The sequence below is a fragment of the Ambystoma mexicanum genome, chromosome 3p (genome assembly GCF_040938575.1).
Source record: "Ambystoma mexicanum isolate Mex_15411 chromosome 3p, UKY_AmexF1_1, whole genome shotgun sequence".
In the NCBI taxonomy this organism is placed as follows: domain Eukaryota; kingdom Metazoa; phylum Chordata; class Amphibia; order Caudata; family Ambystomatidae; genus Ambystoma; species Ambystoma mexicanum.
The window spans coordinates 185471466-185483830 of NC_090925.1; the positions used below are offsets into that span (position 1 = coordinate 185471466).

Here is a 12365-nt window from a genome sequence, read left to right on the forward strand (position 1 = left end):
TTCCCGGAAGCTAGCTAAGGCTGCTGATTTATGGGTCGCCAACAGGGCTACTCATAAGGATTCTGGGGCAACTCAGAGAAAGGATGAGGGAAAACAGCCTAAAAAAGACTCAAAAGAGAATTCGAATAACTCAAATTCCAAAGAGGGCCCCAAACAAAACCAGAGGGTAAGCCACAAGGAAAACCGCAGCAGAATAGTGTGTCTTCTGGTGCCAAACCGGAAGGAGGCCAGAACAAGCCACCATTCCAGAAAGCATTCGGTAAATGCTTTGTGGCTCGACTGACCACGTGAAAGGAGATCCCAGATGTAAGGGTAAACCTTCAGGGGTCCAGCTTGTCTTTTTAGCCTTCGCTCCAGAGGAGGAAGTCCAAATGGCAAGTGGAAACTTTCTACTGCTAGCTGATGAACCCATTGGAGTCTCAGCCAGCGTTTCTTTAGTATCTCTGGGGTTGTGGGAACAACAGAATTTAGATGTCTATAATTCTATCCCCGATAATACTAAAGAGTATTATAAGGACAGTGTCCAGGTGAATGGTCAGGAGACTCATGCCATTAGGGACACTGGGGCCAGCATAACTGTGGTGGATAAATCATTTTTTTCAGGCTGAGGATGTTGCTAAGGCACCCAAACGCCTCACCAAGTTAGCTAGAGGGCCTGTGCAGATGCTTCCCCAATTACCAGTTCTCATCCAGTGTAACGACATGACTGTGAAGATACCTGTCAGCATACAGAGTGAGGTACCAGGACGCGTTCTGTTGGGTAACGATTTGAAAACTCTCGGAGTTGTATCACACACCCCCAGACCTCCTAGTAAACGGTTACAGGAGCTAACCAGACCTGCAAGAGAGAGGACCATGCGACAATGCGCGGTACTCTCCAGGAGATGATGAAGAAAAAATCACTCCTGCTCCACTGGAATTGTCGGCCGCTGTCTCGAAGAAATCAGAAGCGAAAGGGAAACCTAAGACTTCTACCCCGAAACCAGCAGCCAGCATTCCAGTGCAGCCAACAAGGACTTCCCCGCGGTTGTCCAAAGTTACACCCGTAACTCCACCTCCAGCTGAGCCTGAGAGGGAGGTACAACCCTGTGTGGTAGAATTAGACTCTGAGGAAGAGCTAATGGAAGGCCAGGAACTCATTGGAGATCTGGATCCTGTTGACCATCCTGAGCTGCAGTCTTTACTGGCAGAAGGTGGACCCAGCAGGGCTAACTTCAGTAAGGGACAAAGAGAATGTCCAACTCTGGAAGGTCTTCGCCACCAGGCAGAAGCTCAGGCTGAAGGGCAAGAGCCTGGGAAATACAGGTTGCACTGGGAAGATGGCCTCTTCTACATTGAGCCGACCGAGTCTGCACCTGGCGACTACAAACGACTTGTAGTACCCCAAAAGAAAAGACCACAGTTCTTGCAGTTAGCCCACGAGATTCCTTTGGCTGGTCACTTGAGTTTCAAGAAGACTAAGGAAAGGCTCTCTCTCTACTTCTATTGGCCAAAGATGGGGGCCGAAGTAGAAAAACACTGCAGGAGCTGCCACACCTGCCAGACCTCTGGTAAGGTTGGCTCCAAGAATGTGGCACCTTTAGTGCCTCTCCCAGTTGTGGGAGTCCCATTTGAGAGAGTAGGGATTGACATTGTTGGTCCCCTTGATCCTCCAACCTCCTCAGGCAACAGGTTTATACTTGTTGTAGTAGACCATGCTACTAGGTATCCTGAGGCAATTCCTATGAGGACTGTTACAGCTCCGGCTGTGGCTAAGGCCCTCCTTGGTATTTTTACCAGGGTCGGGTTTCCTAAGGAAGTAATCTCTGACAGGGGGTCAAACTTTATGTCCCACTACATGAAAGTCATGTGGAAAACCTGTGGAGTTACTTACAAGTTCTCAACGGCTTACCACCCACAAACCAATGGGTTGGTACAACGGTTCAACCGAACCATGAAGAGCATGATAGGTGCTTTAGAGGAACCCCTTAAGCGTAAGTGGGACCTTCTACTGCCATGCCTTCTCTTTGCTTATAGAGAGGTCCCTCAGGAGGGAGTAGGTTATTCTCCCTTCGAGCTTCTCTATGGTCATCCCGTCAGAGGTCCATTGGCCCTGATTAAGGAGGGGTTGGAGAGTGCTCCTTCCCCCAAGCCAGTCAGAGTGACTGACTACGTGATAGGTCTCCGGAGGAGAATGTCGCACATGATGACAGAAGCAAGCGATAACTTGAAAGCTGGACAAGCATTGGTCAAGCACTGGCACGATCAAAAGGCTAACATGGTTGAGTTCACTCAAGACCAGCTTGTTCTCGTTATGATCCCAACAAGGCAGAGGGCCTTGCAAGACAAATGGATGGGACCCTTCAGAGTGGTGGGTAAACTCGGAGAGGTCAACTATCTGGTGGACTTGGGCAACCCCAAGGAGGCTCTGACAGTCTTCCACACCAACCGACTCAAAGCGTATGTCTCAAGACCGGATGTAGGAGCGTTGCTTCTAGCATCATCCGAGGAGGAAGAAGAGAGTGAAGCTCTTCCGGATCTCCTCAGAGGCTTACCTTTGGACGAAAAAATTGAAGGAGTAAATCTCTCTTCAAATCTGACACCCGAGCAACAAGAAGAGTGCAAATCTATGTTGACCCAGTTTGCCTCTCTGTTCTCGCTCTCACCAGGCTTGACCCCTTGGGACCAGCACGACATACTCACTGGTGACTGTCTGCCAGTCAAAAGCAGAGGATACCGAATGTCAGAAAACGTACGAACCCACATCAAAGGTGAGGTCAGCAAGATGCTCGATCTCAGAGTAATAGAGCCCTCTACTAGTCCATGGTCTAGCCCAGTTGTGTTAGTACCAAAGGCCGGATCTAAAGAGCTTAGATTCTGCGTGGATTATAGAGCTCTTAATGCAGTCACCAAGACTGATGCCCACCCTTTACCAAGAACAGATGAGTTGGTGGATAAACTTGGCGCCGCCAAGTTCCTCAGCACATTTGACTTGACGTGAGGCTATTGGCAAATAGCCCTGACAGACCATGCCAAGGAGAAAACTGCATTTTCTACCCCCGTTGGCTTATACCAGTTTAAGGTAATGCCTTTCGGACTGAAGAATGCACCCCTCGCCCAAATTTCCTAAAAAGGTTAGATGGCACGAGGAGTGCAATCAGGCTTTTGAAAAACTAAAAAAGGCTCTTTGCCAAGCCCCAGTACTCCGAGCTCCTGATTACCGCCAACACTTCATTGTGCAGACAGATGCTTCAAATGTAGGAATAGGTGCCGTACTCAGTCAACTGGATGGGAAAGGTAGGGAGCACCCCGTTTGCTTCATCAGCCGCAAGCTGAAGGATCCTGAAACAAGGTGGGCAACAATCGAAAGAGAGTGCTTTGCTATCGTGTGGGCTCTGAAGAAGTTTAGGCCATACTTGTATGGTTCTACTTTTGTCATTCAGACTGACCACCAACCCTTGAGATGGTTAATGCAAATGAAAGGGAAATCCCAAAACTATTGAGATGGTCGATCTGCCTGCAAGGGTTTGATTTCACCATTGAGCACAGATCAGGGTGTCACCAACAAAATGCTGATGGTCTCTCAAGGATGTATGTCATCGACTAGAGGTATGAGATTCATCCAGGAGTGGATTAAATCCTCCTGTCCCTTAGTCTGGGGGGGGGGGGCGAGTGTTAGGGAGAATTCTCTGTTTAGGCTGAATTTCCTAACCTAGTGAGTCCCCCAGCAGCTTTGCTGGATTTCTGGAGTTTGTTTTTTTCCATCCTGCCAAGAGTGAGACTCTTTTCTCCCACTCTTGGACATGAATGTGTGTAATTCCTTGAAATGTCAATGTGTTTGATGGGCTATGGGGTCTTTTACTCCATAGGGTCTCATATGTTTTTCTATGTGTGTTACACCGCACCCTCCGTGCCGTAACACTGGGGCGTCCTAGCGGACCTCCATCATAGACTCCATACCCGGGGACTGACTGCTGTCTCCCCGGGCATGTAAAGTCACCATTGGCTTTACTAGACCTAAATTTACTAACAGAACTAGTACAAACCATCCTATTGTGGACGTACTAGTAGGGGTAATTCGATTACTCCTGGGTCTATTATTCGAGGGGGCACTGTCCCGTCCCCCCTCGTCGAGTTTTGGCTGGTGGCAGTGGAAACTACTTGTTATATTCGACCCTGTATATAACCCTATGATATGATATGATAGGATATGGTATTTGTAACGCGCCTATACACAAGTGATTCTTCCCATTGTTGGAGATTAATACTTTTTCTCGTTAATCTCTAACATACCACCGGTTTACTTATCTTAAATAAGTCTATCGGGTGGTATTTTCTGCCAGAACTCGTGGTGCCATTCTGTCTGGGTTACCACAGGGGTGTGGGAGGGGGTTTAGGCACCCTGGACTGAGTTGCCTTGCCAACTCCAGTCGCACTCTGGTGTGATTGGCCCAAGTGGTGAGCCACGCCGCTCACCACTTAGCGTGTTTTGATTGACAGCTAGGCTGAATGAATGGGGGTTTTCTGCATAAAAGCAGGGCTTTTGGGACTGGATCTTCAGAAGTCGCCACAGGACCTAAGAATCCGACGAGGGTAAAGCTGAGCCGACCTGCAACTACGACACCTCCGGTGGAGCCCTGCTGAACCGACTCACCACTTCCCGACGACAGAGGAGATCTCCCTGCCGGAGAGTCTCTTCCCCTGACTGGTGGGAACAACCAGTCCCCTTTGCTTTTAATTTGCTTCAGGACGCAGTGGTCGAATTGCCCGTGCAGAGCACCCCGGCAACCGGATAGCCACTACCCCTGTACCGCGACCAAAAGGTGGTGCCTTGTGACGGAGCACTCCACGGCTGGTCTCTTCCCTGGTGGTGCACCGAACTTCAACTTTCCTTCAACGATGAGATTATCTCTTCTCTTGGCAAAGACCCGACGTTCATCCACCACCAGGAACACCTGCCCCCGCCGGAGCTGTCGCTCCACAAACAAGGTACTGTGTCCGCCTGGCTTCCCTTGTTGCAGGATAGAGTGGGGTGTCTTAATCCTCGCCTCTCCATAGGGTCGCCTCCAAGCTTTCATAAACGCTTTGTTCTGAACTGGTCCAATCTGCCTATAACAATTTGCGACAAAGACTCGAAGCGCATTTCCACTAAAGATACTTTTTGGGACATATCGCCTTGCCTCTCTCCGAGTGGGCCTGGCCTCTGAACTTTGGAATCTACAGTGGTTCCTGTCTTCTTGCCTTGCATCTTTGTTCTTAAAAGTATTGGTATCGAGTTGATTTCTTAACCCGCTTTTTCTCTCCCGTCCTAACGAATACTAGAGTGCCATCTAGGTTAAAGCATACACCTCTGTCTGCAAATAAGTGATGCCGTTGAACCTAGACTTGTCGAACTATTGTTAGGGGGATTGATATTTTTCGTATAGTAATTGTGATTGAAATCGTTTGCCGTATTGAGTGCCAGAGTGTTTTCATAGATGTGTTGTTATAAATAAATACCTTTATATCTTTACACCGAAGCCTTGTTACGTGTTTGCTTGTCTTACTGTGTAGAATTGCCCTATTTTGTATACTCCACATACTGCTTAACTCTTCTTCAGAGAAGTCTGACTGCTCAGCCACAGCTACCAAGTGAATCTGTGTGGTACAGACTGCTACCAAGTGGGTTTACTGCCAAACACCTGTAGTCCTAAATCTTTTGCAGTGGTCCCAGAGGGAACTGCACAGGTTTCCGCCTAACATCCGCCTTGCTGATTCCTTGTATCCTTGTTCCACCCTATAACATATTTAAGGTGGTGTGCTCTCTTGTGTTAGCATTTTTGTGGTCTCAGGGGAGGGAGGGAAGAGGCTGTGTTTACAGGCAGGTAGTCTGCCAGGATAGTCTGTATGTTGGGGGCCAGCTCACGTATTTAAAGGGGTGTGCCCTCTTGTGTTAGCATTTTTGTGCTCTCAGGGGAGGGATGGAAGAGGCTGTGTTTACGGGCAGGTAGCCTGCTAGGATAGTCTGTATGTTGGGGGCCAGCTCACATTCAAGACCCCAGCATGATTGAGGAATTAACTGAGAGCCAGGTTTTTACCTGCAGCCCCTACTGTGCCACTACTAGTTCTGCATTTCATGGGAGGGAGGGGGTGAGTCATATTATAGCCACAGGTGTCTGGCAGTGTGTAGCCGGGCCTCGACAGATCCCGGGGGCAGGCGCGTACCTTGTATGGGTGTCTGGCGATTTCGCTGCCTGTTATGGGAAGTCTGGGGTAGTTGATCCTGTTGATGCCTCACTCTTCCAGGGCCCGCCCGTTCAGCCAGGTCGAGTTTGGTGTGCTCTCACCTCCGGCCTGATTTCATCAATGTCCCGCAGCCTCCACGAGCACCGTGGATCGCAGACTCACCTCCTGGGGTTTGTCTGTCAATGTCTAGGCGGTATGGTGAAGCACATATTACAGCGACCAAATGTATCCTTGTTCCGATGCCGCCCCAGTGGCCTCTCAAGGGGTAGAGGGAATGGCAGCTAACCAGGAGCGTGTCCCCCTCCTGACCGTGCGGGATCTGCTTGGTATTTCACTCAATGTGGCCTGGGTAGTTGGCAGGGTATAGGGTGCACCCACATCTGGTCCCCTGCTGGTCCACAAGTGCCTTATAGAGAGATTGCCCCAGCCTTAGGAGTCCGGCCGATTCCCTGCTGTGGCGGTTGTTGCCACCAGTCTGCTTGGGAACAACCCCACTGATGGTCCACTCTGTCAGGGAGCTCTGTGGAACTGCTCCGGTGCTCGTCCTCTGCCTTGAGGGTTTCCAGCTTCCCTCTGCCTCCGAATGCTCTGTGACAGGCAAACCCCATTCTCTGTGCTGCTAGTATGCCGTCGGGCCGCAGGCCCTTGCACTGCCTTTGGGTGCCGCTGCGCCCCCGTTGTGGCATCCTGGATTTTCCACCCCCGAAAACGTAGGTTTGGCCCAGGTGTCCCAGCCCCAGTCTCTCGTATGTGCTCCGACCCTCCGGATTGGTTCCAGCAGCTCACCACCAGGCTCGCAGCTGGATTGAGCCCTGTGCTCCTTCTGGAGCCGTCTCCTTCCTGCCAAGGTGGCCTTGCCGTCTTTAACATTCTCATCTATATCTCAGCTTCCCAGCGTGTGATTCTTTCCAAATTATCGCTCAATTACGGGCGGGACTCTTGCATGTCTTGTCACCGCTTAAAAGGGCTCACGTCAGTCGAGGAGTGTCAGGATTGTTTTCCAGATCGATTAGGTGTCAAGAAGCTCACGGGCTAGCGGCCATCTTGGCTGGGCTCTCTAGCGCCCTCTCATGATTATATTCTTAAGGGAGGTGCATAACCTTTAAGGGTTCAATGTGAATATTGAATCAGTTATAGGAAACAATGATATATATCATCTTATACAGGAACATTTAAACTCTTGTAGGGAAATGAAAAAACGATATTGTGGTAGAGGGCTGCTAAATGATCGAAGTTGGTGTAAAAATGTGGGAGACGTTCATATGAAGGGGTACCTACTAGGTGACTGAAACTGTTCAGTGAAGTGGTAAAAAGTAATATGAGTAGGTGACATGATAAATAATCAACCCTTTGTGGATTGTTGCTAGTGGGCCAGGAGTTGTCATACTTGATGATGTGGGAGCTGGGAAAAACAAATATTATGAAGGTGGCACCAAGCAAGCAAAGCAGTTGGGGGAGGTAGAAGAGGCTCATATAGGACTGGACGCACTGGACATTCAAACTTGTTGTGTGATAGAGAGAAAGTTTGTATGGGGATGTCATACTATTAATTGAGGTTAGAGGTAAAGGTTTATGTACAGTGAGGGAACTGCTGAGGTGGGAGCATTGTTGAGGAAATGGGGAGAAAAAAGAGCGAGCAATTAATTTCATTCATGGCACAGGACAAAAAAAAAAGCAGATGCCATTCTTGCCAGATATGGAGGTGCAGCATAAAGAAGTGGCAAAAAAATGTGTATGAGAAGCAAATAATTAGTGTGGGTATTATTACTAAACTTTGCCTCCCAATCAGAAGGATGAGAAACGGACTCCCACCCCACAGGGATTTCAAGCTACACCTTAAAAATGTAGACTAAGATCTCTACCCAGAGTGCCCATTTCAGTGATGGAAGCAAGTCCACTGGACGATTTGATTTATTTGTACCACGCGGGCCGGGCGACAAATCTACATCTGGTTGCAGATGGTCGGTCCACAGATTACTAAGCACAGGGTAAAATAATGAGGTGAATTGTTAAGTTGTCAGAGCCTCCTAAACAGAAAGCAGGAAGTCACAGTCACAAAGACTAAAGGGTAAGGTGTTCCAGAGCGAAGGACCATGCACAGAGAGGCGGAGGTGTTATAAATCCAATGACCAAGCAAAGAGAAGATCTGTCACAAATGGTTTTACATTGTTATGTTAGGTGGCTTTTATATAGCGCTCTATATATCATTGGTATGACCTCAAAGCGCTAGTGGGATGAACGCCCTCGGGACCGTAGTCCAGGTCAGTCGAGAGAGTAAGGTGTCATAGGGTCCTTGGGTGCCGATTATGTGGGATTGCCTGATGGTAGCTGTATCCTAGCATTAGGTGTGGTGGTATTGAGATCGTTGAATGTGTGCAGTCTGGAGGTTGGTCACCAAGACTGGGTTCTGGCTGCGTTAGGCCTAAGGAGCACGCTTATGTGTGCAGCTAGAACGATTTTTCGTGGGTTATAGCTGTGTTCTAGCCGAAGGTTGAGCTGTTCATGGAGTATTGTTCATATGTGAGCAGCTAGGCCGAAATCGATCGACGGGTGTAGCTGCACCCTATTGTGTGTTGGTGTAGAGTAGAGAGTGAGCATAGTGATAGGAGAGGTATCTTGAGTGTAGGTTTTATTCTTACGAGCCCACTATTCCAGATTTCATTTAGTCACTTGGAGACTCCCAGATTAAGAAGGGCATTGGAAGAGGGCAGGGGAAGTCTGTAGGAACATGAAAACAGCAAGATGCAATTAGCCCACTCTACCCCAGACTAGCGCCCTTATGACGAAAAACAACTGTCCTCAGTAGGGCCTGGCAAGATCGCCCGGAAGAAGCGGACCCGGGAAATAAACCCATTAACATAACCAGGGTAAAGGGAAGGGCGGGTGATGCCAAATAGGGGAGGCATTGCAATGGTGAACTGCCACCAGAACTGTGAACACAAATTCCATGAGGAATACAGTGTTCAATGTTTTTAGCAAAATCGGAATAAAACATAAAGTCAAGGAAGATGTTCTTAGACTTGTGTTCTGCAACAGTTCTTCCAAAATGTCATATTTTCTGAGATGGTGATACAGAAACAGAGCCAGAAGAGGAGGATTCAACGACGTCAGCCACTACCTCAAGGATGAGTTGGGTGGAATTCTAAGGGCACCAAACCTTCCTCTGAAAAACCGAACAGAAATGCTACGGCCTCGTACCTGTCCACTCTTCTCACATGCATCTACTCTCCCCTAAAGAAAAATGCAATGTCCAGGTGCCCTCTCAAACTCCAACCCCCATAAAACTCAGTCCTCTATCCCCTGCTCACCCAGAAATCACAAAACTACAGAATACTGCAGGTAATCACCCAGAGTTACAAGCAGTCAACTAAAAGTTAGGCACCAAGCTACACCCAGCCTACAGAGAGACCCCTTCCGGATTACTGCATCTGGCTGCGGAAATACCTATTGTGATTAACTCCCCTGCCTAGTTCTGGGGACCACCAGTTGGTTGATTCAGGGGGCTGGGTGCCAATCTGAGCCAGTAGATGTTGGGCTGCGGATGATATGGGGAGGATGCCCCGGCAACCTCTGGTGATCCCCATCACTGGTCAACAAATAATCAAAGAGCTCTTGTACTGATAGTCCTAGTGACTATGACCCCCAAAGCTCTTGAAAAGTCATGCATAATAGTGTTAGTGAACCCTTTCCCCAGACAAGAGAACCTTAGACCCTGTCTAAGAAGACCTAACATCCTAACATTGTGAAACAAATCCCTTGCTTCCACCTGCAGGTGGTAACAGCAAGTGGTGAAGGTGACACAGACAAGAAGGTACCATTAACAAAGCCTACGGTCAGGATAAGATACACCAGTCAAGGAGGTAGACAGAGTGAAAGAGGGACTGAGGAGAAGGTGGAGGATAGTCTACTAGAAAGGCATGTTAGGAAGGTTCCACTGGGCTAAGCCAACCATAGGCAGGACCGGTTGGTAGGAGCAACAACAAAATGGGACCAGTAAGGTAAACTGAGACTAGAGAGGTGAGAAAAGAAGAGGTTGTAGGGAACATGGGTAAGACAGTTCCCCACATGCACTTCTCGAGCTCTCCTTGTCGACTATTACCACTGACCCATCTACTTGCAAGACTATGCACCATAGTGAGCCTTGAAGTATGATACTCCCAGAAAGGCCATATCCAGATCAATGCCCAGAAATACTGCAATTCCCAGGGAGGAGATGGCAAATACAATTTCTAACTGGGGTAGACAATCCAGAAGACAGGAACGCCTGAGAACCCGGGAATACTGGAGAGGACATTGTGGGGAAATCACTCAGGGAAAAGGCCCCTGGCCACATCAAGGAGAAGTACCATCCAGGCCATTTTTGTTTTGGGAGATCCTGTTTACCCTTCTTATAACAAATCCCCAAATAAAGGTGTTGAGCTCTAAACTATGGTTCTGGCGTGCTTCATGGTCCAAGGCAACCTTGTGACACCATCCACCCATATAATCACCCCATCCAGCAGAGTAACCATTAAGACCACCCAATTCTCATGGCTGAGTGAAGAGCCACCCCCGCCCCAAGATCTTTGTTTTCGGTTGTGACAATGATCATCAAACATCATGAATCCCCCCAAAATCCCATCCAGAAGAGAAACCCTTCAACACTCACCACTCATGGAAGAGGCCTCTCTGAGTCCACCATTTCCCCATCAGAGTAGAAGAACAGAGTCACTGACCCTCTAAATGGTATAACTAGCTGTATAGACCCACACACCCTCTAATCGAGGCCTCCCCTAGTCAGACATTGTTTTTCCAGCACAAATTGTGTGTGAGGCACAATCAACAAGTGTTTGTTAGAGACAGCAGAGGCCTGGAAGGTTGCTACAGCTGGATGTTGTTAACTAGATACTACAGGAAAATCCTGTGTAGGCTGTGTATGCATTTGAAGCCCAGTCGCAGTAGTTTAAATTGAATTCTCTGGCAGGTAGGCAGCCATGATAGAGATTATCTATAACAAAAAAGGAGGAGGATTTAGGAAGTATGAATATAAGCCATGCAACTGTGTTTTCTACATTCTAAAGGCGATTGAGTTGGTGCTCTGGAATGTATACATGTATTAAGCAGTAGCATGCTCAAGTTTAGAGTTAGTGTTCATTAATATGCCAACAACCGCTGCATGATGCTCCCTTTTGAAGGTAAGGGAGAGTGCAGCAAATGAGCTATAGTCGAATAAATGAAGACTTCACAACCTCCCTCACTTGATAGTTGACCCCTAAATCAGATTGACAAACAAACACTCAATTCTTGACTTTCTCAGGGTAGAAGGTGGGAGTCCAAATAGCACCACGGGATGAGGGAAACTGGATGAATCTTTGGGTAAATGAGAGGGCCCGAAAAGCACCACTTTTATTTTCACTTGGTATCACACTATTAATGTTTCGGTTTTCCTGAGCCTTATTTGTCTCGTTTTCCTAGAAAAAAGTGGGAGAACTCATTTATGAGATTCCGTTTTAACGTGTTACAAACCGGTGAGATCATGGAGATGAGGGGCAGTTTGTCTGCAGCATCGATTCCCTGCAGGCATTGTAAAAATTCAGGCATTATTGAAAATGTAAGACATCTTCTTTTGGAATGCCCAGTATTAACCCCCTGGAGAATTCAATAATATTTTGGAAAATGTGTCCAGAATCATGAGAGAGTTGATTTGGATACACTTTGGAAATACATGCTGTTTGGAAATAAGGTGGGCCTTCAGCTTGCTATTGTTAGAGTTTTATCAGAAATATGTGGTTTATTAACATTATAATCAGTGCTTCTGGACAGACTGATGTCATGTTATATCATAGTTGTATCTTGGACTTGCGTTATTTACCAAAACAAAAATTACCAAACTGACACTGTGTTATTTATGGAACGTTATTATGTAATTTGACATTCTGGTCCTCTCAGGGATCGGACAAGGTTGATATTTTTTAGAAATTCTTATCGTGTTCTCACCAAATTTGTATATAGCACTTGAACTATGAAAACTGGGAGATGAAGGAAATCATCCAGTTAATGGGTAACCTGTTGTACTGCTACCTTTTTCTGTGGAGGTTGAGATTAAAGACATATTTTAGGAGAGATTTGAATTATATGTCTATAGAGAGTATTGTAACTGTTCCCCAAAGACCACATTATCT

The 12365-nt window shown here is 47.5% G+C and overlaps 1 protein-coding gene across 2 annotated transcripts in view; it reads right to left on the reverse strand.

The window, feature by feature from the left end:
* LOC138580224 (solute carrier family 2, facilitated glucose transporter member 3-like) overlaps nt 1-12365 on the reverse strand; it is a 187827-nt gene that overhangs the window by 156339 nt on the left and 19123 nt on the right. The window lies entirely within an intron of this gene.